Here is a 26,984-nt window from a genome sequence, read left to right on the forward strand (position 1 = left end):
TCACCCCCACCTTTCTTGGATGTTACTCTGGAGACGTTCCCCTTACTCTCTCTGTACGTAGCAGTTTCTAAAAAGTGGATTTCTATAATTATGCGAAAGGCAAAACCGAGTCAAATATGTACGGGGTTTTTTCTAAACACAAAAAAAATCTTTTACTGTTCTATCAAGCTCAATATTAAAGAAGGATTGTAAATATTCCTTAATGTTTGTAGCCAATGTTTCATAGATTGAGAAACGTATTCAATGAGAAGCTGGCACCCAGCTGGAATGATCAAATTTAGACGCTCGTCTTTGTTCTCAGTCTCAATGTCAAATGTTCTTGGATCAGTTGGGCTTTAAAACCCAAATATTTCTTGTTTTCCGGACCAATATGAGTGGAACTGAACAATTTCCTGAAGTAATCTGATATCCTATGAGGTATGGAAAAACTGTGTTAAACTTTTTCTCTTGACATACTTGCATATTTTTCTTATGACAGCAGATATGACAGATTATACCATAAATGGATTAAGAATGTGCGTGTGTTTGGAAAAAAATTTATTAAAATGTTTAAGCAAATAAGGAGAATTGAGAAGCAAATCAATAAAGATTTTGATTGCTGCGCATTATCGTTAAAAAAATCTGAATCACTGAGTTCTCATCAAATTCCATTAGTACTAATTATATAGATTGTCATTGTGTGCAGTGAAAGCAGAATTTACAAAGGTTTTACGGATTGTCCTCAGGAACAAACACTGCTTGGCTCATGACTTTATACCAAGACATACAATAGCGTATATGCGGACTGAAAAGAAATTCATGCATATATAGAAATGCTGTACATATTTACCAAAGATCATATGCGAACCCCACTACCCCTGCAGCTAAAGCTAAACTGTGTTGGACCAGCACATCAAGGCTAATAACCCTTCCGCGAGTAAATTGATTTATATACATTCGCTGTCAGAGGGTTTCTTTTTCCTTGGGCGGGAGGTATCTTTTTCCTTCTGCTGCTTTATTTCCCCAAGTGATTTTTTTTTTCCATCATTCCAGTTATTTTTTTTTTCTCTATGTTTAGGAGATGATCTGTACTACCTCACAGGGAGTTAGTAAAGTGCAGCGATAACTAGAGGGAAGGGACTTTCCACTGAGGGATAAGTTTCAGTCAAAACGCCTCTCATTTCATCAATTATGCACATTTGTACTTAATTTACCATCCATCTACAGAGTTTTGTTCATCCTCAGTGTTAGTTCCTGATAACATTGGGCAAGAGTGGGTGGGGTACACCCTGTACTGATCTTCAGTTAAATGCAGGACACATTTAGCTCAGAAAAACAATGTTCACATTCACATCTATGGACAATTTAGTTTTCGATTAATCTGATATGGCAGAATGGTGGAAAAACTGGAGAGCATCTGCCTCTGGCTCACAATTCTGAGGACCGTAATTCAAGACCCGGCCCCCACTTGTGTTTGCAGGATCTGCCCGTACGTGCATGGGTTTTCTCTGGCCACTCAGGTTTCCTCCCACATCCCAAAAACATGGATTAATTGGACACTCTAAATTGCCCCTAAGAGTGATTGACAATCACTCACGAATTACAAGCGCGGGCTAGCCAGCGTTCTAAATAGCTTTTATTGTTGATTCGATATAGACACTTCCACACCACACATCCGCCAAGCCAAACAACAAGCCGCACCACCTTCCACTCCACCGTTTAACATTCGTGAAAGGGATGATAGGCAGCTCTCCAAACAACAAAAGATCAACTAAGCGCCGGGCCCAGACTTTGTGTCCCCATCCCGCCTCAAAGACTGCGCAGGCCAACTTGCTAACAAACCAAAGATCTTCAACAGGTCTCTAGAACTTTGTGAAGTACCAACATGCTTCAAACGCTCCACCATTATACAGGTCCCCAAAAGAGCAGCATGTTGACGGCATTATCCGCAGACCTGTTACCTTGATAGGCAAACTGCAGTGGGTCCAGCTGGACACCTGGGATGCTCTTGAGGTGGTCCAGCATAAGGTGTTCAAAGGACTTCATGACTGACACCAGTCATCGGCCTCATCAAAGACGGCAACGAATCTGCATATTGACAGGAATTGGCAAGACTGGAGCTTTAGTGTAGCCAACACAACCTAAGATTGAACACTCAAAAGACTGTTGAGATGATTGTGGACTTCAGGAGGCATCCTTCACCACAGCTGCCCCTGACACTGTCCAACTGTCTTGTGTCAATGATCAAGACCTTCGGGTTCTTCGGAATTACAGTCTAACTGGACCTGAAGTGGGAGACCAACATCAACTCCATCCTCAAAAATCCCAGCAAATGATATACTTCTTGTGGCTTCTGAGGAAGCACAGCCTGTCACAAGAGCTGCTGAGACAGTTCTATGCAGCGGTCATCCAATCAGTACTGTGTACCTCCATCATAGGTACACAGGGGCTGCCACAAAAAAAGACGAACTCTGACTGCAACGGACAATCAAAACCGCTGAATGGATTGTCGGCCTGTAACCCTTGAAGTCTTGCATGCCACTCAAACTAGATTCGGAGCGGGTAGGGTCCTTTCGGTCCCCCCACATGGTGGCCAGCAGCTCTTCCAGCTCCATCCGTTGGGTAAGCGCTACCGATCAATGCAAGTCAAAAATAGTAGGCATTCGAATAGTTTTTTTCCTCTGGCAATTAAATTCCTGATCAGCGAACCTACTATTTTCTGCCTTATGCCATTGTTTGGACACACCCACACATCCTGCTGTTCCAATCAGTATTAGTATTAGTAATATATTTTGTAGACTATCACACGATTCGTCACTTTAAATTGCTTCCTATGCACAATTGTCATTGCACTGCTCTGTAACAGGAACCGTTAACGAGAAAAGGCACTCTGGACAAGCTTAACATAATGTGGAGTGTTGACACACTCTTATCTCTTATCTGTTCGAAAAGAAGAAGGAATAGTTCCTATTAACAGAAATGTCTGTTGTTCTTTATTCTTGTTACTTTGTTGTTCTTTGTTTTGAATGTTGTACCAGATAAGCACTGACTGCCAGAGAAAAATTCCTTGTGTGTTTCTACACACTTGGCCAATAAAGCTGATTTTGATTCTGATTGTTAGTTTCTATGTGCTCTGCGATTGTCTGGCAACCAGTTCAGGATATGCCCTGCTTCCCGCCTGATGACAGCTGGGATTGGTCCAGCGCTTCCACGACCCTCGTGAGGATAAGCGGCTCGAAATATGGATGGATCTTATTAATGAAGTATTTAAATAATAACAGTAGCTATCGTTCAATAATCTATTTTAAGCAACATTTTACCCTGGTTAGGGTTATTGGTGTCACGACCCATCGGTGCGGGGGAGGACCCAAATGCAGGACTCCGGAGGTGCAGAGGCAGTTCAGGAACAGTGTTTATTCAGTCCAAGGTCGTGGATCAGGCAGGCAGTCAACGGGAGCAGCGGTAACCAGGACGTCAGGCGTAGAAGGCAGGTCATCGGGCAGGCAGGGATCGGTACACGGGAGATCAGGAACAGGATTGCGAGAGTGCGGGAACGAGGCATTAAGCAACGATCTGGCAAATGTCCGTGATGAAAACTCCAACTTAAATATAATTAATTAATAATTAATTAATCTAATTAGAGTCCCAATGTTAAAAAGCTGAGAGCGGTAACCGGTGTCAACGCCCAGGGTTGTGGAAACGCCCCTCTTGCCCGTGGTCAAGCCTGGCTCATGACAATTGGAGGCTTTGCAGTAGAGAAAATATCATGTACAAGTCGAATACCTCCCCACATTTTCAACCAAACATTCAGTTTGGTCGTTTGATTATTACGTTTCACAAAAACTAATGATTGATTATCCCACGAAGCTGTATCAAGAGCAACATCTGCATTCAGGATAGGCATCATAAATAACAAGACTGCTCAGAATTCTGTCAATTGTGTGGATTCTCCTTCTATTTGGTTTGAAGAAAGTAAGGAGAAAACAGAGTGCATGACTTGGGTGGATGTGTCTGACAATCCGCTGATGCAGTCATAATTTCTCTGTGGCCTGCTGAACAACATGATGTCAACGGTGGCCTACATCCATACAGAAAACTCCTCCTGGCAAAAATACTGTGCTTCACTCATCGCTAGCATGGAGACAGGAGTATTGAACCTTCGGAGAGAGATTTGTACATCCCTCGATTGCAACTGTAAACACAGATGGAAGCTGAGCTGAGCTAACAAAATAAGCATTTAAGAATATCTGAATAATCTCACCTGTACTAATAATAAATGTAACGACATTCATCTTGACACGCTCATATACCACAAGACCCAGATAGCAGTCAATCCTTTATCTTGTTCTATACTACACTGTACTTTTAATATCAAGACCTTTAATGTACCAAGTTGCAGTTTTAAATTAAGAAGATATAAATAACCGAGGTGGAAATATTCAGATTGCATGGTATTTCCTGCCATTCCTGACAAAATTGATCAACGATTGTACAGGATGCAAGAGGCCTAAAACAGTGCTCATCCATAACAAAGCTTTACTTGAAGTCCATGAGGAATCTCTCTGGAAGTCTCTGAGTCGAGCATTCGAGGGAATCTTTGAAGCTCGACAGCGCTCACTCTATTGTTATTATTCCTCTTTAATTATTTGTGCAAAGGGAATTGTAGTTACAGGGGCAGCATAATGAATACAGCAGAGTGGGATGTTAGTATGCAACAGTATGAGCGCACACCCTGCTGTGAGCTTGCGTTCTATCTTTCTATAGCAGTTGATAGTGTACAGAAGGAAATGTGACTTCTGAAATTTCTTTATTCACAATGTAAAAACAAAGAAACTGTGAGGCAGCAGCCGAGCTTTTGATGTTGAAAAAAAAAAGCACTGCACATCTTTCTGCTCATTACGTGTGTTTGTGTGTGTGTTCTGGGGGAAGTGTAGCCACGTGAAATGAGTCGTTCATTTGTGATTTCACAGTATGCATCCATAACGTAGCTACGCGTGTGCATGCATGCCATCCCACATGCATGCATGATGAGCCCATCAAACGTAGCTGTTAAAAATGTAAATTCACTTTTGCTTTTACATTCCCCATCACACTGTCTCATTGGTCGTGCATAATAAAGCGGTAGGCAAATTAATTCAGTAGGGTGTCAGTTTTCATCAGGAATTGCCTCCATGTTTACGGGGCCAGTACATGGATTGCACAGCAGCTTTCTGTTGGTGTAAACCACAGCCAGAAATATTCATTATTGCGCATCTTTAGATGCAATCTGGGACACGGGTTGACCATCTCAAATGCTGTAGTGGAAGCCAAAAGAGACCCCTTGGAGTGTGTTACCTGTTTTTAAAGTTTTTACCTATGTCAGTATTCAAGACCAACGTTACACTTAATGTTTCAGAGATTACTGAGGGTCAATGTAAATGGCACTCCCCTCAATAGCACCAAGTACTCCAAATGAAGTCTTCATATGGAGAGCCTTGTCATTTCTTAATTCGAGTTCCTCTTTTAACAAGTGGTTAGGTGCGTGCCTACAGAGAAGATAAACTATTGTCAATGTTGCTATAAAGAGCAAGTAGCCTTTTCCCTATTTAACATGATATGTGCTAACCTTGCTTTTACATATTCAGAAATCACATAAGAGTAACTCAAGTGAGGCACAGGGTCAATTAATCTGGATTTGAAGAGAATGTGAGTCATGATGAATGTAAATCTTTAATGTTTATTTTTTTCTCTCGAGTCTTGTATCCACTCCCCTGGGAATTCTACCTCTCCCCTCCCATCTGTTGTGTTACTTTTTCCAGAGCAAAGAGTAAGGCAAGAGATTGTAGTTTTATTGAAGGTTTTGTTCTAGTTATTTTACTCAATAGTTAAAACTAACTGGTTATTCAATTTGCACAAAATTACGGAGAGGTGTGGACATTTGTTCTCGGAAAAACACATTCCTGTCCAGTTAAAGGTGCATATCGAAAGAACGTCTTTTCAGTTTTTTATACCATCTTGGAAAAGTCAACACCCCCAATCCAGACAGTCCCAATTAGTTTGGATGCATTCCATGGACGAATGAGACTAAAACTCAAGAGAACTTTCTTATAACAAACTTTGAATCTAATTTGTCCTTGGTGGAGGTCGCTATTCTGCCTAGTGCAATTCTATTCACCTCATCCAAGCAAAACATTGGGGGCTATTCTTCTGATCACCATTTGTTCTGACAATTTGTTATCTAACATCGTTTCACACAAACCTATTCGCAGACAGACTTGCACAAAAGCTTTTCAAAGGTGATTTATGGATCAAGGGAGAGCATATTTCCATTTGTCCAAATGTGCATTCATTTCATATTTTACCACTTTAATTTTTATGGCATCAAAAGAATAGTCCATCCTTGACCCACTGCAGCCACTCCAGTGTCACGGTTCCTCCATTCACATCCTTCCAGTGAGGGTTCCAGTCTATTGAGTGCTTTTTTAGTAAACTCTGGCAATAAATGTTTTGCATTTGAGTGATAATGGTGGCATCAATGGGAGAGCTGAACTGTCACCGTTTGTATTTCCAGTTCATGTTTTAGTATTCACTTCGTGACCTTCACTATGATAAAATGGGATATTCACATGAACCAGCATGCCAGTAAATATTAAAAACTTTTATTCTCAATGTGGATGAAGTTATTGCTTCCATGCCTTTGATTATCTAACTGCACATTTCTCAAGAAAGTCAACTTCTTTCAAATTTAACAAACTATATACAGAAATTTCGGGCTACATTCCTTTTTTTACTTTTTTCTTCTCCAAATCTGTTTTGCTCGCAATTCGCAAAACTATTTTATGTACAGTATGTCAAGGTAACATTTACTGAATTAAAAGTCTGTAACTGAGCACCTTGTAGACAAATCCTTTCATGCAAACTCTATACCACATATGGAGAATTTAGAGTCTTCAGTGAACCTACCACACGTTTTTGGAATGTAGGAGGAATGTGAGGATGTGAGAAACCCTACAAATGCCACACCGGGAAGACCGGATCAAACATGTTCTATATTTTCACATCCGTCTGTAATTATTGAAGTGTTTGAGTTTAATGCTTTACACAATAACTGTGCAACAGCAGTAACAAAATCAAGGCTTGGTGGGATAAATGGCCCCGTCTAGCATGGACAGGATTACCTGGGATTAACCCAGACTATCAGTAGTCAGATAATAAGGGTTACAGGTTCCCTCTCCTGCTCCAACCTTTGGTTCCGGTATGAGTGAACGCAGCATTAAACCTGGAAGACAAATCCACGTTACATATGAGCAATCCGAAGACATTTTTCATCGATCAGCAATGCTTACAGCCAACAGCGAAAGGATACAATTTGGAGAAATTTAAATTATATGGTTTGATTTCTTCTTTGGAAAACTTTGAATGTTTTCCTCAGCAAACTCAGCCTGGAACTAATTTAGTCACAATTGAATATTGGCTCTTGCTTTCTCTAATTCTGAGTCAGATGTGAGTAAAGGTCGACTCACCTTTGCCTCATCTGCTTTGGTTTCTAATCACTTTTTTTCAAACTGTGTTTCATGGGAATTTAGTTTGTTTTTGACAATTGGCTCAAACTGCTGATGTCGTGCAAACTCCAGTCGGACTCTCGCTAAAGTCAAACTTTGTGTTTTTTGCTGGGATCTGTGTAACATTTGCGTCTTTCACAGCACTTGATCTGAAAACAAAACAATTGCTGCGGCTTGATTATGTACAGTATACTTTCTGTTATAATCATGCTGATAATGTTTACTATTAAGGCTACATCCTCTGTATACATATATTTTATCTCTTTTCCTCATTTTAATAGTGCATCTTTGATGACATAGACCAAAATTTGATTTTGCACACCAGGTCTTTTCTTTTCTCCAAACATGACTCACAGGAAAACATCTATTCACTCAAACACAAAAACATCTTTTCTGGTAAAGAAAAAAAAAAGACATAAATGCAAGCTAAGCAGATAAAATAAAGCCTTCCACTTTTTTCATTCATGGTCATATCCTGAATAAAGTGTTTTACTACTACTACTACTACTACTACTACTACTACGGAATTATTTGCAGACTGAATACAGTTAAAGATTGTGAAGCTTTATCAAAAAGAGAGTTGAAATCCAGCGTTCATGGTACTACTTTTATGATTACTCTGGCAGCATAAACCCCCAAAAACCCAAGTAAATATCTGCATTGGTAAGAATATAACTTTGGCTAAATATGTATGTGTTGGCAATGCAAAGCAATTCTGCTAATATTTTTTTCAACACCTCAATTGTCTTTTTATCTCGTGGTTATTTAGCATGTCTGGCTCACAGTTCAGAGGCCCAGGCATTCTTGTGTGAATTTTTCTTCACGTCGCACCTTCCAAATGCAAGTGCAAAGGTTTGTCTGGTTTATGCGCCCTCCGATTGGCTGGTATATGACACAAAGTCAGCCGGGATTGGCTCCAGCTCACCAGCAAACCAGATGAAGAGACATATGATAGGAAAAAGATCAGATGGATGCATGTTGCCACCAGAGCTTTTCTTGTTTACATTTTGGACCAAAAGGGAGAACAACAAGTTGCACAGCTGTTTGGAGCCCCTCCCACTTTGGCATATTTCTCAAGCACATTCATCGTCAGTTTATGCCAGGCCATTGTCGACAAAATGTGTGTGGTGCACAGACCAGTCACAACACATTTTTTCCTTCATTGCTAGTGGTTTTCAAGTCTGTCTGGAAAACCACGTCTGGCCTTGTGTGTCACATCATTCTGACCTACATGCACGGCTCCTCTGGTTCCCCTTTTCTCCTCGCTCCTCCTGCGTAGTCGTGCTTTCATGCAGGGAATGATTTCATCGCTCAACCACGAGACAATACCTCACCCTTCCTCTGAATCACAGGCTGGAAGGAGATGAAAAACATCTCTATCTGCTTTGGCTTATTGGGCCCAAAACAAGCAGCTGTTGCCGCATGTGTAGACACTTTTTGCACATGGTTTTCATAGCCTTCTGTCTCCTGCAGGTAGGGACTGGCACAGATCTGCCCTGTAATCTCTGTGGACTGACTGGATATATGATTGGCTGGCCGGGGCGAGCTGACTTTGCAGGCAAAATATTTGGCTGACAAAACTCGGTTTACTTCGAATTCTAAGTGGTTGTCATCCCAGGAGCCCAGTCCACATGGAAAGGTTATGGCTGGATGTTTATATTTCATGATTTGAAACATACAGTGTATGTGTAACCTCTGGTTTACAAATCAAAAGCAGAATTTATCTGTCCACTGTATCTGTCTTGAGCTACCTTCACAACAGTCAGCCAATGTTAGCGATTTGAAAGCCTTTCCCATGCACCTACTTCACTGCCTGATTTGGTATACCCAACTCCACTGAACACACCACCCAAATAAAACCTCCAATTACAGCCAGTACACAAAAGATGTCATTTCATGTTTAGTTATTCATACACAAATCAAAAATGTGACAAAGCAAGGACAAAAATACAACACTAGATTACAGTGACTACAGAACAAGATTTCAGTCATTGCTTTGCCTTTTTTTTTTGCTGTTGTTGGTCTTGATGTGTTAGAACCCAGAGTGTATGTTTTATGATCACACTATAAAGTTTAAACCCAGTGCTTCATTGAAAACACTGAGACTTTTATCCCCTTTTCCTTCCATGTGGGCAACCCACTTATGTAGCCTGTATCAAAGATTTTTGTCGCACCAGGCATGATGTTTAGCGCAGCGCCAAATGTTGATTTAGATTAGCAAAATACTTTCATTTCCGGTAACATTCCAGTAAATCCTTGGCCCTGATCGAGCACCGCCGAGCCGGACACCTCCCCATGGGAAACATGGAGGCTGCAGCCGAGGAGCTGCTGGCCGGCTCTCGGCTACCTGTCACAATCGATCAAATCATTAACGATACGCTATTGGTGATGCTGACCTATCGAGATAGGAGCTATACGGGGACACTACTTGACTGCAACAAAAAGTGAGTGTCATTTTTTATCTTGACTTTGATCATTTGTGGCTAATGTAGCGTGCATGTTCGCTAGTTAGCCGCCTGGGCCTCATTCCAAATACATAGGATTATTGTAGCTGACATTGTAGCTCTCTTGCTAGCACTCTAGCTCATGGTCGTGTTTTTATAACAGCTGACAATAATATAATTGAATGCTGTGTTTTCACCACAAAGGTGTCATATGTATGTCAAGATAGACGTTCCATATACCAAGATTGAGTCTGGCTTCATATGAACAATAGCTAATGTCAGTGAGTTCATCTATAGCTTATTGTTAGCCTTATCATACAGATCAGCTCATTCCTTATTTACTAAAAATAAGGAATTGATCATCGGCATTCAGTAGATATGTAATCTTTCAAAACATTTTTCTTTTCCCATCACAACTTCTCTTTGGTGAATCTCTCTTACAAATATCTCAGGTATTGTAGCTTGGCTGATAAATAGCCATCTTTTTGATCATTCTTCTTAGTAGGATTAGACATTAACTTCAGATATTATCGTTATGGAGATCTACAATAAAAATCATTGAAAAACTTTGTGTTTTTCCCTCCGTTATTTTGACATACAATTTGTTTTAAGGATTTTTTGCACTCTAAATGATTTTTTTGCTAGTTTATACAGATTGGCGCTCCGAAAAGTTGACAGGTATGGTGCTGTTACAGGTTGGGCCGAGTTTTCTAGGTTTGTGTGGAGTAACGACGGAGAAGTGTCTATGAGGCTTTGTTTCATTTGGGGGTGGGGCCGGCAATGATGAAGTCCGACATTCTGAGCTGTTTTAAATGACTGGGTTTTTTTTGTTGGTAAACTTCAACCATCAAAAATCGATAATTGCTTTAAAATAATCATGCTGTAACGACTGTGAGAGAGTTTTGATTCAACTAAAGAAATCACGTTATATGGCCAGAAGCACACTTTCCTGCTCCCCTGTATAAATCAATATGAATAGCTAACATAAAGTTAAAAGCCCAAAGGGGCAGGGCACTGCAGCAAATGCTCCTCAAACAAGAGGAAATGATAAAGTGTGAGTACGGCCAGAGAGGAGCAGGTGTGGGAGGGTGAGAGGAGAAAGACAAATGAGGTATGCAAGAAATGTGAACGTTATACGATATAATGTTTTGAAGACCCCCATGAGCCTCAGCATGGACACACTTAGAGGACGTCTAGTTGCTTTGACTTTGATGTTGACCTCCACAAAATGGAATTGAACAGGATCTGTGACCCACTGGTCATTATAGAGAGGTCAATTTCTCTCTTGTTTTGGAAGAAGCATTCCAGAATAATCTCTCTGATTATCAAAGCCTTTGTCCACACACATAATGCTGAAGAAACATGCAAACAAAATGACACAATGCAAAACTGTCGATGAATGAAAGGCTATTCCAAGTTAGAAAATTAATTGAAAAATACATACAATTAGCTTCATGTGAGGATAAACAGCTCGGAAAATGGAGGGTTTGATGAATATTTCAAAAACAAGTGTTAATCAATCAAAGTTTAGAAATCTAAATTTTATATATTTTTTTAAAGTAATTTAATTAACTTTCATAATCATAGTTGAGTAATAATCATGAAATATATGAAAAGAAAATAAATGAAAAATAATCACATTTCCACCCAGCCATACACCAAAATATAACGTACATTTAGTCTGTTTTGGTATAATATAGTCAAATGTTGATCAACACCTAGGGCTCTATTTTCATGACTATCTAACGCAAAACTGGGGCTCTGCTTAGCATACCTCTGCGAGGAGCAGGCTGCACCTGTTTTTGGTGAGGTTATGGACCAGCATAACCCCCACGCCTTCATCATGATCCCACTGGGTGTGTTCACTGGCGATTTCAATCCCATCCATTCGAAGCGGAGCTTTCATATCCTTCAAAAGATGCACAATAGTCTCGTTTGGAGATACTTCGATATGCAGAAGAGGACGTGGCAATCCATGCGTGACTGGAGTATTGTCACCGCTCTTGGCCTTATCCCCAACCACATCACACGTACTAACCACCCCACCCCCCACCGCTGCCCCCTCCCCTCTCCTCACCCATCCATAAGTGCATCCTGGCCTCTGTGATTAATTTACAAAATAAGATGTTAATCATAATGGAATTAATAAAGTACTTTATACAATGGTTGTGAGGGTCTGACGTGCAGTGTTCACACATTTATGAACGAAACACGTCCAGTCCACTATTGAAAACTTTTGTTGGTGTGGGAAATGTGGAAATTTAGGAAGAACTATCTTCATTAACAATTCACACCGATTTGGGTGCCTCCCCCAAAAAACAAAACAAAACAAAAAAAATCGCGCTGGTTAGCAGACTATTTCCTGGTAGAGTGAGGATGACTTTAAGTCTAATCAAAGCACAGGCTCCTTTTGATAACTCAGTTTTAACTCAAATGGTGAAAGTAGAGGTGGCGTGAAATCTTCAACATATTCATAAAAACATTTTATGGGTCATCCTGTTGCATGGAAATTCACAAATGAAACTTGTGTGTGAGCCTTTTGACCTTTTAGTGCCACCATCGTTTATACTCATGTTGGCAATACAAACGTGAACCAAACAAGTCTATAAAAAGCCCCTTGAAATTTGTTTACTGCATCACACATCAACATTTACCCCATATTCGTTGCTACTATGAATACTTTTTATGATATTGTTTTGAAATTCTCCCGCGTCAGTATATATTGTAAAAGAAAAGAAACAAAAACGTAATATTGGTTGTAAAATGTTCACTTGTAGTGAATAAACTGATAAAAAATGGAGATAGCACCTCACAAGAAGATTGAGTCTCACTGTGTTCTCCACCTGTAGCCAAATGATGCTGTTTTTCACAAATCGCCATAACATTAAAAATAAATATTGTATTTCCATAAATGCTTTCAGTAAATTGCAAATGCTGTCATGCTCCTGGCATCCTGCTCAGGCTGGGCATGGCCAGCCTATTAGTCGGCACACATCCGCACCTTGTTTCGGCTGATTACGCCCGGTACTTATAGGACCCGGTGACGACTGGTCCTCCGCCAGATCATTGAGGTTCATGCCCTGTTCCACCACTCCCGTATCCCTGATCGTCAACCCGTGTGTACCGACTTTTGCCTGTTCTCTGACGAACGCCGCAAGCCTGACTCCCTTGATACTCCTCCCTGCTTTGATCGTTCTCCCGTGTCCCGACTCCTGCCTGCCCGCTGACCTGCTCTCTACGCCCAACGTCCCAACTACCGCTGCTATACCTGACTGCCTGCCCGATCCCCGACCTTGGATTAATAAACGTTTTTCCCGATTTACATCTGTGTCTCCCGTGTACTCCTGCATTTGGGTCCTACTTTCGTTCCGATGGGTCGTGACAAATGCCCTAAACTTAATTTTTTTTTAAATTCTCTGATGGTGACTTATAGACCATTTATGGGTGGCATTATGTTACCAAACGAGATTATCTTCCAGGGTTCTCGGAAGTAAAGGCAATGCACTTGTGTAAATTCAAGAGTATTTACTTCTAATTCTTAGAAGCGACCCAAGCTCTGAGTTCCACGGTATCCCTGGCACCCAGAGGAGGACTGACTCTGTTCAAGGGAATCTGTTGCTGAAATTCCTGATGCCACGCTGGCCCTGGTCCCACTATTTTCCTTCTCATGTTCCAGGAGGCAACTGGGAGATGTTGGTCGCCATAGCAACACAAGGGCCTCTTCGGTTCTCTTTGCTTTGGTTTTATGATCACGCGTCAAAATTGTGTGATTTCAGTTTTTTATGGTTTTTGTCAGCGCACAAGACAGAGACAATACATTTGTCTGTGTGAGTGTGTGTGTGTCTGTATGTGTCTGTTACTACACAGTCATAATCACAGAGCCCTAAAGCACAAAGCTCATTTAATAAGTCAGGTTTCAATACATATCAAAAGCTGCAGCTGTAGTTTGGTTGCTTTCTGCGAAAGAAAAACACGTGAAAAATATATACATGGGCAGATACTGTGGTCTGCTTTGCTTGCTTGGAGTGTGGGTGCATGCATTCGGTATCATCACTTCGATGCATGCATGCATGGGTTCCTGTGTGGTTTCGCTGTGATTCTCATGCAAGCGTCTCAGCGTTTGCAATGATAAAATAGAATGGCTCTTTGTAGAGCACGGCCCTGCCCCAAAGCTGAACACTACCAATTCAAATAAGCAGCAAATTGTACCACCCTTACAGGAAGTGAGCACCAGAATGTTGTCAAATTAATGTGTTACTTAATCACATTAAATGCCCATACTCACTAAATTAAACTGAAATAAAATGTTTTCGATCTGTACCTTTGTCGGGTTCTCTAAAAGCTTCAATGATTCTACAAAGTGGTGTTGAAATATAGTAGTTTTATTGGAATCCTTAGCACAAAGTCCCCTGCCATTTCCAAACCAGCGCGGCAAGTAGCAGAGCAGCCAGATGCTAATAACATAATAGCAACGTCATATAATATGTGTAATTGGATGTTTGATATGCTGTGTTGGCAGCACATGGAAGACATTACACCCCATTCAAAAGCCAGATTCAACATGAATTCATAATTAGAATGTGGTGGATATTGACAGTTTAACCAGAGGGATGCGTTTAGCCCAATGTCCACGTTATGGGAATTAGGATCAGAAAGCAGTTGGTTAGTTTGCTTCTGCAGTAGTACACTCAATCAAGTGTAAAAAAAACACGCTTTTGGTATCTGGACATGTTTGTGACAAAAAAAAAAATGACTGACAGGGGAATTCATGGGCACACCGTGACAAACATGACAAAGGTATGATGACTCAGAGAGCAGACAGAGCTGGTCGGGCAAGAAAAAAAAAAGAAAGAAACTCGCTCCAAATATCGCAGGAAAGCAGATGGCGATGGCTGAAGAAGAAAGGAAGAGAAGTAGGCGGCTGCTAGACATCATAGCAGATGGTATCGGAAGAAAATGGAATCATGTGGGTACAGCGCGAAGCAGCAGAAGGAGTCAAGCAGCGTTAGAGTGCATGTGAGTGTATTAAAAAAACACTCAACAGCTTTTGGCTGCCTGGAAAGTACACTGCAGAAAGACTCGGAGGTAACAGCCGGGGAAGTCACCACATCAGTAAATATGACAGCAAGCAGTGATGCTCTTAAAGCAACAATGTGGAGTAATTTGACCTTGATATAATAACATTGAAGTCTCGCCGATGGCACACTGGCAAATTGCAGACTGGTCACAATATTTCTTGACCAACTGGGATGCGTCTTATGTTGTGTTGTGGAAATACATTTCAGGTGTTAATGTTGTTGCTCAGAAAGAAGGCCTTTTTTATTTTTTACTTACATCAACAAACCAATTCAGTGTGTACTGTACGTGCTGTTGGGGCGCATGGACACAGCAATGTGTCGTGGTGTGGTGCGATAGGCAAAGTGGGCGTTTGCCGCAACATGACACGGTGCGAGCGTTGTCATTATCATGTCAGTTGGCCGAGGGATTTTGTCAAAATTGGGACTTTGCCAAAATTGAAAAAAAAAAAAAAAGAGTACCACTTGGGTCAATGATGGTCTTGTGTTCAATTCAAGCCTGGTGATCGTGTTGATCCATGCCCCGCAACTGACTGGCGACCAGTTCAGGTTGTAGTCTGTCTTTTGCCCGAAGTAAGCTGAGTTAGGCTCCAGCACTCCCTCGAACGTTGTGAGGATAAGTAGCTTAAAAAAATGGATGAATAAAACTTAAAATCGGTAAACATAAAGCTTATCGTCAAGAAAAGTGAATGGAGAAAAAAAGCCTAGTCGAGCCTCAGAAGCTAAGACTAAAGAAAGAAAACTAGCATTATGTTTCTTATGTAACTAGACTCCAGGATGCAGCTGTGGAAAACTGCTACATTGTTTAAAAGACGCCAGCTTGTTTGTCCAGCATTTGCAACACGCACACAAACACACACTCACACACACACACACACACTCACACACAAACACACGCAAGTGTAAACATACATACATGCAAAAACAAGCACACACACACGCACACACATCAACTGGTGCAAATACAGCAGCTGCTTGAATAATTGTTTAACAAGAATACTTATTACCTAATAAATTATAGCTGGCTTCTGTTTGAGTGCTTTGGGTCTCATTCATGTAAGAAGCAAACAATGCGATCATAAATTGTTAACCCAATTCTACGAGGTTGAACTGCCAAAAATTGAAATATTACCATCCTCAGCTGACATTGATAGTATTGTGTATCCAAAAAAGATGCAAGGGTGCAGATAAATTAGAATAATGAACAGTAAAAATAATTTATTTTAGTATTTCACTTAAAAAATTACATACATACATCTAATGTAGATTTGTTAAACAGATGGGATTCTACTTTTCAGAAGTCCAAGACCACATGGTGAATTTCAGGTTTTATATATATATTATATATTATATATTATATATATATATATATATATATATATATATATATATATATATATATATATATATAACATTATCAAAATTGTTTTAAAAAGTTAAAATTATTGAATATTTCACTATGTGGGGAATCTATATTATATATGAAATTCCCTTTTTGAATTTCACGTAATGGTTCGTAATGTAATGTTTTTTTGTTTTTTTTTTTTTTTTTTACATTTTAACTACTAAAATGCAGAGGTGTTGCATCAGGAAAGGCATCCGGCATAAAACTGTGCCAAACAATCGTGCGTGTCATCTGAGATGACCCGCTTTGGCGACCCCTAATGGGACAAGCATAAAGAAAAAGAAGAAGAAGAGTAATTTCATTGATTACTTTCTAAATGTATTACAAATATTTGAAAACAATGGAAATTATGTGGGACTGGATTGTGGCAATATAGGGCTCGATTTTGATAGGCAGCACATCGGGGCAGGGACACAAACACCAGTCTAGACGTTCAGCAGTTATGCTATTTCCTTGGAGAAGTCCTGGCAGCGTTACAATTTGGTGGCAGAAAGTCTAACCTCACTGCTCACTGCCAGCACAGACTTTCCAGCTGTAATAACCTGATTTCAGATTATTCTGTGTTGCTCTGGCCCAATGGTCAAGATCTTCACCTTCCACTGTGGGGGAACCATAGTTGAAATCCCACCAACATCTCACAGCTGTGGTGTCCTTGAGCGAGACATTTCTCCCCAAGTGCTTCAACTGCTCCCTGCTACAGTGTCTTCTACTAACAAGTGTGCATGTGTGTGTGTGTGTGTGTGTGTTCACACTGATGGGTTAAATGCAGAGAACAAATTTTGTGTACATGCATGCATGTTCATGATAATGAAGGTGATTCTTTTTCTTCTTTGATTAATTTGATCACTGCACAGGCACACAAATGCTGAGCTCCACTGACACATTGAAATCACCAGCAGTTAAAACCAGCTCATTATTTATTTGACGAGTGTAACAGACAATGTGAGTATGTTTTCTGTTGGCGTTCTTTGGCCAGAAGAGTGACAATGGTCCACTCGTGAATGGATCACTGAGATTACGCATCTTCTTTTTCCACACAGAGACTGCAGAGCCATATCTCCATCCAGACCCTCGGTTGCAACATTTTTAAAGGCTATGAGAGGTGCTGCTTTGATTGGCGGTGACTGAAGTCAGCTGTAAACACTCCTACAGTGGTGCGGGGGAGTCTACAAGCTTACCAACACTGGTCTAACCCACCCCCTGGCAAACAGTTGTGACACCCACCACACCAGAATCGAGCAGGTCACTAAAATACAAAATGTTTGTTGTGTTGATTTTTTTTTTTTTTACCATTTCTGATTTCCTGCTTTTTTATGATGTGGCTAAAACAGCTGTCCAGTCCCTCATGTACCATGATATAAAAAATCTAGAAAAATGAGTGTGACAGAATGGGTTTGCTGTTTTTATCGAAACCCCAGTTAAGTAGCCAACATGCCAGACTAATACATATTGCACAGATATATACTGTAAATAAGAGATGAGAAATGACACCTCTGCTGCTGACAGGGAGAAAAAGGTTGAGTCTGTTAGGTCAATGTCTTCTGGCTCTGAATTTGATTTTTTCTCTTGTGGCTCAAATACCGAAGGGATGTGTAAGCATAAGAAACTTGATTGATCATGAAGAATCCATTGTTCAAGGCATGGTAATAACACTTGATTGGCAATTGAGTGGGGCATTGTTTCAGTGCATTCAGCAGACACACAGTATACAAAATAAGGTATGTGCTTTGAAACAGTGCGGTTTCAGAGCAGATACGAAGAGTTTGTTTTCAAAACGAGACATAGGCATTTTTTTCAGATTTACGAAACTCGCACCAAAATTATCCATTCGGAGCTGGATAATTTTGGCGCGAGTTTCATAAATCTGAAAAAAATGCCAATGTCTCCTTTTGAAAACAAACTCTTGATACCTTGTTTTGTATACCTGTGTATTTGTTTATTTTTAAAATTACACTTGTTGTGTTCAGGGCTTTGCTTGATCATATCCAGCTTTCCCAGCTGACTCCAAGCAAAAGCAATTTTGCCGTCGGAGCTGAGTGGGAATTGGACCTTGTAGCCAAGTGGGTACAAAAGCTATCCTCAAGACGCCCACGTTAGATGCACAGCTTCAAATTGCGTACTTCATCTCCCTTAGGGACTGACTGTGCTGGACAAGCAGTTGCCCATGGTAAAAAATAGCACGATGTAAGGCCTCTGGTTCTCCAGGGGCCATTTCTTTTGGACTGATAATTCTGTCAGGATTTTGTAGTGATGTTGGTGGGAAGTGGAGGACCCTAGCATAGGAACGTAGGGAGGCAATGTTGGTCTCACCTCAAAATAAAAAGATTTTCAAAAGGACAAAATGTAACCATGACACTTCAACGAATCCATCCAGCCATTTCCTGAGCTGCTTATGCCTACGAGGGTTGCGGGAGTGCTGGAGCCTATCCCAGTCGTCATCGGGTAGCAGGTGGGGTACACCAGTCACTAATCGTCGTCACATGATCAACCAAAACTGCCTTGTGATCAACGCGTTGAGCACCCCTGGTGTAACTGTATTTCCTTTGACATGGCTTATTATGTTGATGACTTTGGACGTAAATGCGCTCGCAGTACGTGAAGCAGCTCGGAACATGTGCTTCTGGCATCACTTCCGTACATGCTCAGTATGGTTAACTTGTATTCCCTGTTCCCGGGTGAATACTGATTGTTTAGGAGCAGGCTTGTTTTGTTACCAACGTTTATGAAATAAACACGTAAATTAACCCAGTTGTGGACAGCATCCAATTTTTGGGACATCATGATTTTCACGCATTATATCCTTCAGTATGTCAAAATATTTAAGTATTTTAATCTGATTCCGATTCTGGTTTTGGGATGCTCTATGAAGAAAACTCAAGTATTTTTGAGACGAGATTATAAATTAGAAAAGTTATCATATAACTTAACCATAAATGAAAAAGAAGTGTTATTTCCTTGATTGTGGCCTGTTAGGAGACTTTTATCTCAATAAGGTAAAAAATTGCCACCCTGCCCATGAATGGGTTAATGTTCCAACTGCACAAAAGAAGTGAAATCTTTCAATATTTTTTCTGCTCGTAACAAATTTTACACGCGTGATTTTTCGTGTTCGGCTGTGCAGAAATGCGAGTGCGATGGTGCATGGGCGTGATCGTGCCCGTCAAATGTGAGCGACTGGGTAAACCCTGAACTGGTTGCTAACCAATCGCAGGGCACATGGAGAAAAACAACATTCACAATCACACTTAGGGGCAATTTATAGTCTCCAATGACTGCTTGTTTTTGGGATGTGGAAGGAAATGGAATTGCCTGGAGAAAACCCACACAGGCACGGGGAGAACCTGCAAACTCCACACAGACGAGGCTTTGATTTGAACCCCAGTCCTCAGAACTGCGAGACCAATGCTCTAACCACTTTCCCTACCGTTCCACCTTGAAAAAAATCGAAATGCAAATTCAACAACACCCGAAAAAATAAAGATGCAAAGCAATAAAGAAACACACGGAAATGAAAGACTGATCATAAAGTAAACATTACGAAAGTACAAACGTGACTTAGAGACACAATGTTGCAGCACAGATTGAAAAAACCCAGACAACTCAATAAAAAGTCGATGGGATTATGTGGCACTACTGGAAAAGACATTAGTGGCAAAGAGGATGAGATGTTAATCTCCCTTGTCTGTTTGAAAGAAGGGTGGATAGGATAGGATAGGTGGATCAGAGAATAATAAGTGTTGCGGGGTACGGAGTGACCAGCAACAGGTTACGAGAGGGGATCCTCAACGCTGGGGGGCCCAGCCTCAGGAGCACCAGTTAAGTACCCCTTACTGTCAGTGCTAGGTGCCAAACGTGCAGTCAGTGGCCCTATCCTGTGTATTGTGAACCCCTGAGTGTTGTGGTGCATAAGTTTACAGCACCTAGTACTCCTCGGCAGTCTCCCATCCAAGTACTGTACTAACTAGTGTCAACCCTGCTTAGATTCTGAGATCTGGACAGAGTTTGTGTTAGACTGCAACTGGCTGGCAACTTGGTCAGCATGTTACCCACCTCCTGCCCCCAGTTAACCAGCTAATCTGCCTGTGGCCTGTGACCCCAGTTAGAATAAGTTGTGTAGAAAATGAATGGATGGATGGATGGATGGATGGATGGATGGATGGATGGATGGATGGATGGATGGATGGATGGATGGATGGATGATGGATGGATGGATGGATGGATGGATGGATGGATGGATGGATGGATGGATGGATGGATGGATGGATGGATGAAACAGTGGCTGCTCTCCTGAGTAAATGTTCCATCATCTAAAAATATATTTATAAAGAAAATTTTGAAAAAAGCACCAGTAAAGATGCGTAACATTTAGTTTTCTAAAACGCTCTCTAGTCCAAACTGGGTGCATTTTCTGTGATTTTCCTGCAACAATGTTGTTGATGTTTCTAGGGGGGGCGGCACACACTGATTGGGTGTTGCACTTTCAAGTCTCATAACTCTCAGGGGGAACACAGTCAGAGTGAAAGTGAGACCTGAAGGATTTCAGTTCCTAAGATCAAGTATCATCATGACTATGAGGACAAATAGCAGTAAGCCTTTGAATGGAAATACAGCCCCCTTTGTCAGAAACAGCTTTTCAGAACCTTATTTTAAAGCTGTGATGTGAACTGACCCGCTGATTAAGCAAAGTACTATCCAACGGCAACTTTATCACACTTCATGCTCTCTAATAGCACAATCAAAACATGAGATTTCCATAGAATCATAACAAGCATTAAACTAAACCCAACTGTGATTCAAAGGCAGTTCTTGTAAATCTGAACCAAAATCATCGACACAGCTGCTCGTTATCTTGAAGGTTTCGTAGAAAACATGCGGGGAATCAACAGCCATCAGTCCTCAAGATGAGTTTTTGTGTATCTCAGCTGTTCTTATACAGTAATTACAGGGATGAGGGCATGGATGGAAAAGGAAAAGATGAACGTTAATGTGTAAGTGTGTGTGCGTGTGTGTGTGTGTGCGTGTGTGTGTGTGTGCGTGTGTGTGTGTGTGTGCGTGTGTGTGTGTGTGCGTGTGTGTGTCTGTGTGTGCGTGTGTGTGTGCGTGTGTGTGTGTGTGTGTGTGTGCGTGTGTGTGTATGTGTGTGTGTATGTGGTGTGTGTGCGTGTGTGTATGTGTGTGTGTGCGTGTGTGTGTATGTGTGTGTGTATGTGTGTGTGCATGTGTGTATGTGTGTGTGTGTGTGGTGTGTGTGTGTGGTGTGTGGTGTGTGTGTGGTGTGTGGTGTGTGTGTGTGTGTGTGTGCGTGTATGTGTGTATGTGTGTGTGTATGTGTGTGGTGTGTGTGTGTGTATGTGTGTGTGTGTTGTGTGTCTGTGTGTCTGTGTGTGTGTGTGTGTGTGTGTGTGTTGTGTGTGTGTGTGTGTGTGTGTGGTGTGTGTGTGTGTGGTGTGTGTGTGTGTGTGTGTGTGTGTGTGTGTGTGTGTGTGTGTGTGTGTGTGTGGTGTGCGTGTGTGTGTGTGTGGATGTGTATGCTTGCATGTGTGCTTGGATGATATGTGTTTGGACTAAGCGGGGCCAAAGTGAGGGTGCAGCTTGAAACAGACGTGGCCTTGAAACAGACCCATTGCTATGAGATGACCGGTCTTCCTGGAAAGAATAAGAATGTTCCCCCCTCCCCCACCACCCTCCTCCTGAATGGAAAGTATTCAGACCTCCCTAAATTAAAAAGAAAAATGTTAGATTGCAGTCAATGGCTAAAATAATTTAAATTAATCTTTTCTCTTACATGTACACACAGTACCCCATATTCACACAAAAAAATTGAATTGTTGACATTTTTTCAAATTTATAGAAATATCACACAGCCATAATCATTCCGAACCTTTGCTGTGGCCGTCATATTTAACTCGGGTGCTGTCCCTTACTTGTGATCATTCTTCAGATGGTTGTCCACCTTCATTGCAGTCCAATTGTGTTTGCGCATACTGATTGGACTTAATTAGGAAAGCCACACCCCCGTCTATAAAAGACCTGACAGTTCAGATTGCATGTCAGAACAAATGAGAATCATAAGGTCAAAGGAGCTGCCTGAAGAACTCACAGACAGAAATGTGGGAAGCCATGGATCTGGTCATAGTTACAAAAAAAAACTTCTGCTCCACTTAAGGTTCTAAAAAGCACACTGGCCTCCATAATCCTTTGATGGAAGATTTATGGGATGACTAGAACCGTTTCTAGAGCTGACCATCTGTCCAATTCTAGCTATTGGAGAGAAGAGAATTGGTGGGAGAGGTCAAGAAGAACACAAAGATCACTATGGCTGAGCTCCAGGGATGCAGTTGAGAGATGGGAGAAAGTGCAAGAAAGTCAGCCATCACTGCAGCCATCCAGCAGTCAGGGTTTGAAGACAAAGTGTCTCGACGGAAGACTCACCTCAATGCAAGACACATGAAAGCCCACGTGGATTTTTCTAAAAACACCTGAAGGACTCCATCATGGTTATAAATATGATTCACTGGCCTAATGACACCAAGATAGAACTTTCTTGGTCTTAATTCTCAGTGGTAACCCCTGGTAAAATAATGAAGATGTAGCTTTAGAACAACTCTGAGACTGTTCTTGACTGGCCCAGCCAGAACCCTGACCTAAACCCAATTGACCAATCTTAGCGAGACCTGAAAATGCCTGTCCACCAACGTACACCATCCAACCTGAGAGAACTGGAGAGGCTCTACAAGGAGGAATGGCAGAGGCAGGATCCCCAAATCAAGCTGTGAAAAAATGTTTTGCATCATTCCCCAAAAAACTCATGGGTCTTTTAAAAGAATGCTTCTACTAAAAAAAGAGTAAAGGGTCTGAATATTTATGGCTGTGATATTTCAGATTTATATATAGATATCCAGCTGCACGGTGATGATAGAGTGTGGCCTCACAGTTCTGAGTATCGGGGTTCAAATTCCAATCCCAATAAAAGGGTGGCGGGACGGTGGATCAGCTGGGAAGCGTTGGCCTCACAGTTCAGAGGACCTGGTTTCAATCCTGTCCCCTCCCTATGTGGAGTTTGCATGTTCTCCCGTGCCTGCGTGGGTTTACTTCGATCACTCCGGTTTCCTCCCACATCCTAAAAACATGCAACATTAACTGGACACACTCAATTGCCCCTAGGTGTGATCGTGAGTGCGACTGTTGTCTCTCTCTATGTGCCCTGCGATTGGCTAGCAACCAGTTTAGGGTGTACCCTTGTGAGGATAAGCAGCTAAGAAAATGTGTGTGTGTATATATATATATATATATATATAACAAAAACAAAAAAAATATGTGAACATGTTTTCAGGTTGTGTTTCACTCAAAGTAAATGGGGGGGGGGGGCTTTTTAGGCTTACTGGTGCTGTCTGGAGAATGTCTCTGAAGCCCAAGGAATGCGCTAACATCCTAGTTTAAAAAGCTTAAAGTTTGGGAATAGTTCATTGTGAAATGTGAAATGAATCCCCTCTGTCCTCTTTGCACTTGATCCTGGCTTTTCCACCATTCAGGGTTCACAAAACAGCTCTAGCTATCTATCTCTCGGTCTCTCTCTCTCACTCTCTCTCTCTCTTTCTCTCTCTAACTTTGTGTCAGTATTGGAAAGGGATTTGTCATTGGTAAATTAATTGTTGATACTAGTGAATGAAACTAACTTTCTGAGACTGACTATGGTTCAAAAGAATACTGAACATGAATCCAGAGAAAACAGGCAAAATCTGTTAGAATTCTGTATTAAAAAGCGCCCTGTTCTACAAGAAAAGATAAATCCATTTCGATATGTTTTTGTATTTAGAAATGTCATATTACAGTACATTGAAAAAATGTAGAAATGCAAAAGATGAGTTAAGTTATTTTTTACATGAGGACAAAAATAATGTATTCAAATGTTTGTGTTAATGTATTTTTTTAGTGTTTTTAAATCATGGAATAAAGAAATACGTTAAGTTTCTCATTTGAAGAAGAGTTTCTCATTGTAATGAGAATGTTTTTGGCTTTAAAGAAAAAGTTTCTAATGAGTAATATGTTTCTTTTTTTTTTTCTTTTTTAAAATGTCCCTTTAGGACCTGTAGTTTTTCACGCTTTTTTCCCCTTTTTGTAGATATTTGAAGAAATCATTTGCTCATTACATTTTTTTACAAAACAACTCTCCAGTTCATGTTTGTCAAATGAACGAGGACACCCGTCATGCAGTAAAATCTTGCATTTTCTATGAAAGGGGTCATGTTCACTCTGTTAATTTTCTAGAAAATTGCACCTTGTGCATTATGCATGCAGGCAAGTGCTTTCATTGCAGTCGACACGCCTGTGGCACAAGAGCAGAGGTATCACAGGGCCACTTTTGAGGCAACTGTGGCGATGTGCCATCAAAAACCCATGCAGATAATAAAAAGCAAGAGAAATGAATGTTACTATCAATGGCCCGTGTGACCCTACACGCACGAACATGTACGAGTAGTTAGTGGAGCGTAATCACTTGTGCATAAGTGGAAATACACAGTATCACGTGGGACACACATGTCCGACCCTGTTGAGGTCAGGGTGCGTTGTTTCTCTGTGAGTGCGTGGTTGAGATAAGACCACAGGACTTCCAGAGAAGCAGGGGGTGTGCCCACACGAGAGGGGAGGGAGTGATGAGTTAGTTTGTCTTGTATAGTACCATGCCCAGTCCAAATGATGTTGACTACTGTGATCAAAGTTTGGCTCTTTCGCTCTCTTTTTGTCTATTTCAGTGGTCTCCAAGACAAATTGCATATAACCAGTGGTTGACTGGTCGTTTTTCAGTCTACATGTTAACCATAGCTAACATATACAGGTAGCACTAGTGATGAATCGGTTGCTGTGTCTCCCACACCCCACACTCACTGATCCGTCTAAATGGCAATCATTACATACTGTACAAAAATTAGCCTCAGCTAGTTTGCAGTGGAACGTGACCTCTGGATACTCAATGAGTTTATTCTTGATCTGTGTTTTGGTTTCGTTTTTTTAATAATTATTTAGACACGAGGTCTTTTGGGAAGAAGCCTAAACTTTGGACATCAACATTATGTTTTTGTTGCACTGATGGGAGCAATGTCATTTTTTGCTTTATTTCTTGCATTCAAATAGAATGCTATGTTTGGGTGGTGACCAGTTTAAGCTGTAGCCTGCCTCTTGCCTGGAGATCACTGGGATAGGATCCAGCATTCCAGTGACCCTTGTGAGGATAAGTAGTATATAAAATGAATGAATGGAAATTTAAGGTATTTTTTAATTGTTAAAACAGGGCAAATTTGACTAAGCGTGTGTCCTTTGGGCAGCATGGTGGCGCATCTGGATAGCGTGTGGCCTCACAGTTCTCAGGACGAGGGTTCAAATCTCAGCTTTGCTATGTAGAGTTTGTGTGTTCTCCCCATGCTTGCGTGGGTTTTCTCTGGCCACTCCGGTTTCCTCCCACATCCCCAAAACATGCATTTATTGGAGACTCTATATTTCCCCTAGGCGTGATTGTCAATGCGACTGTTGTCTGTCTCCATGTTTCCTGCGATGGGCAGTTCAGGGTGTACCCTGCCTCCTGCCCAATCACAGCTGGGATAGGCTCCAGCATTCCCACTTCCCTTGTGAGGATAAGCGGCTTAGAAAATGGATGGATGGATGGATGGATGAATGTGTCTTTTGACATCTGCCTGGCTCTTGTAATAATTTGGTGACAAAGCTGATCCAAACTTATACCTATTCAGACCACATCTAACTCTTGGCACAGCATAGATCGATGGCCTAACGAGATTTCGGTGAAGTTGATCGAGGTTCAGGCAGACAGATGTTTGAGCGCCCCTGACATCTACCAGACATATTTCATTCATAAATACCCAAAGAGCATGCATCAATTGCTCTGAATCATTGAAGAGATCTCTTCAGTGAATGATTGATATTATTATTATAATTATTATTGTTATTTTATTTTTAAAATCATTCCTCGCACAGGAGGGAGAAAGTGAATGATCCTTGTTGGGTATGTAGATCAATGAAATTCATGGACATATTTTAGTCACCAGTAGTCTTTCACAAGCTCATTTTCTCGAATAAGTATGACGTACTTGTACTGTATTGTATTGTATTGTATTGTATGCTCCAGTCACACCCAGATACCTGAGTCCTCGCCCATCATCAGCATGTACGATTACTTACGTGACTTTAAAGGGAATGAAATAAGGGGCTGACACCCACACCAGCGCAGACGTCCTATTTTAAATGTGGTGGGAGTATGCTGGCCCACGAAATTACCAAAACCGGGTCTAGCCCACCTCACAGAGTTACGCCAAACTTAGTGCTAGATTTGCACTAGTGACGAAACTAGAGCGCCTCCTCTCCAATATTTTTCAACTATATGTACATTGAAAGACAGACAGAGGGATAGAGAAGGGAAGGATGTGCAGCAGGTAAGGGTGATTAAGGATAGAGATGGAAATGTGTTGACTGGTGCCAGTAGTGTACTAAATAGATGGAAAGAATACTTTGAGAAGTTGATGAATGAAGA

The 26,984-nt window shown here is 41.2% G+C and overlaps 1 long non-coding RNA gene across 1 annotated transcript; it reads left to right on the forward strand.

Annotated features, from left to right (window-relative positions):
- The first annotated feature begins 9,665 nt into the window (after positions 1-9,665).
- On the forward strand, positions 9,666-18,224 carry LOC133494494 (uncharacterized). Its single transcript, XR_009793312.1, has 3 exons — positions 9,666-9,964; positions 17,299-17,386; positions 17,485-18,224. It is a non-coding gene; the product is annotated as an uncharacterized LOC133494494 (long non-coding RNA).
- Positions 18,225-26,984: the final 8,760 nt, after the last annotated feature.

This window comes from Syngnathoides biaculeatus, chromosome 2, assembly GCF_019802595.1.
Source record: "Syngnathoides biaculeatus isolate LvHL_M chromosome 2, ASM1980259v1, whole genome shotgun sequence".
Taxonomy (NCBI): domain Eukaryota; kingdom Metazoa; phylum Chordata; class Actinopteri; order Syngnathiformes; family Syngnathidae; genus Syngnathoides; species Syngnathoides biaculeatus.